The sequence below is a fragment of the Schistocerca gregaria genome, unplaced genomic scaffold (genome assembly GCF_023897955.1).
Source record: "Schistocerca gregaria isolate iqSchGreg1 unplaced genomic scaffold, iqSchGreg1.2 ptg000378l, whole genome shotgun sequence".
Classification (NCBI taxonomy): Eukaryota; Metazoa; Arthropoda; class Insecta; order Orthoptera; family Acrididae; genus Schistocerca; species Schistocerca gregaria.
In genome coordinates this window covers 14,256,052-14,257,723 of record NW_026061824.1, presented here as the reverse complement: position 1 = coordinate 14,257,723, position 1,672 = coordinate 14,256,052, and positions in this window count along the sequence as shown.

Genomic DNA, 1,672 nt, shown 5'->3' with positions numbered 1-1,672 from the left:
TGAAAAGTCTTCATATGTAGTAAAAATATGAGAAATCCGTCCGTTTTCGTCATTTGTTATCGAATCGACTAAAAGCCAGATCGTCACATTGACCGCTCTTCTCTCTGAAACGGTTGTACTTATCGTCTGCAAAGCTATGTCGCGTGCTGCGGTATGCGGAGACACTAATAGCACCATAGTACAACACAGATGAAGCCTCTATGTTGATGTAATAGCATGCAGGAAGTAGTACAATTCACGTTTTAGGTATCGATTATTGATTTTTAGCTGGCTTTGGAGCTTTGGATATGAGATAGGACCTTAAGATTCTGCATGCAAGGAGGACTAGCAGTCGAGTTGCACGGGAGAATGTGAAAAGTGTTCATATGTAGTAAAAACCTAAAGAAATCCGTCCGTTTTCGTCATTTGTTATCGAATCGACTTAAAGCCAGATCGTCACATTGGCCGCCCTTCTCTCTGAAACGGTTGTACTTATCGTCTGCAAAGCTATGTCGCGTGCTGCGTTATGCGGAGACACTAAAAGCACCATAGTAGAGCACTGATGAAGCTTCTAAGTTGATGTAATAACCAGTAAGAAGTAGTACAATTCAAGTTTTAGGTATAGATTATTGACTTTTTAGCTGGCTTTGGTGCCTTGGACATGAGCTAGGACCTTAAGATTCTGCATGAAAGAAGGACTAGCAGCCGAGTTGCACGGGAGAATGTGACAAGTGTTCAAATGTCGTAAAAATCCTGAGAAATACGTCCGTTTTCGTCATTTGATATCGAATCGACTTAAAGCCAGATCCTCACATTGGCCGATCTTCTCTCTGAAACGGTAGTACTTATCGTCTGCAAAGCTATGTCGCGTGCTGCGGTATGCGGAGACACTAAAAGCACCATCGTAGAGCACAGATGAAGCTTGTAAGTTGATGTAATAGCAAGTAAGAAGTAGTACAATTCAAGTTTTAGGTATCGATTATTGACTTTTTAGCCGGCTTTGGTGCCTTGAACATGGGCTAGGACCTTAAGATTCTGCATGAAAGGAGGACTAGCAGCCGAGTTGCACGGGAGAATGTCAAAAGTGTTCATATGTAGTAAAAAACTGAGAAATCCGTCCGTTTTCATAATTTGTTATAGAATCTACTTAAATCAGGATCATCACATTGGCTGCAGTTCTGTCTGAAACGGTTGTACTTATCGTCTGCAAAGCTATGTCGCGTGCTGCGGTATGCGGAGACACTAAAAGCACCATAGTAGAACACAGATGAAGCTTCTAAGTTGATGTAATAGCCAGTAAGAAAGAGTACAATTCAAGTTTTAGGTATCAATTATTGAATTTTAGCTGGCTTTGGTGCATTGGACATGAGCTAGGACCTTATGATTCTGCATGGAAGGAGGACTAGCAGCCGAGTTGCACGGGAGAATGAGAAAAGTGTTCATATGTAGTAAAAACCTGACAAATCCGTCCGCTTTCGTCATTTGTTATCGAATCGACTTAAAGCCAGATCGTCACATTGGCCGCTCTTCTCTCTGAAACGGTTGTACTTATCGTCTGCAAAGCTATGTCGCGTGCTGCGATTTGGGGAGACACTAAATGCACCATAGTAGAACACAGATGAAGCTTCTAAGTTGATGGAATAGCCAGTAAGAAGTAGTACAATTCAAGTTTTAGGTATCGATTATTGACTTT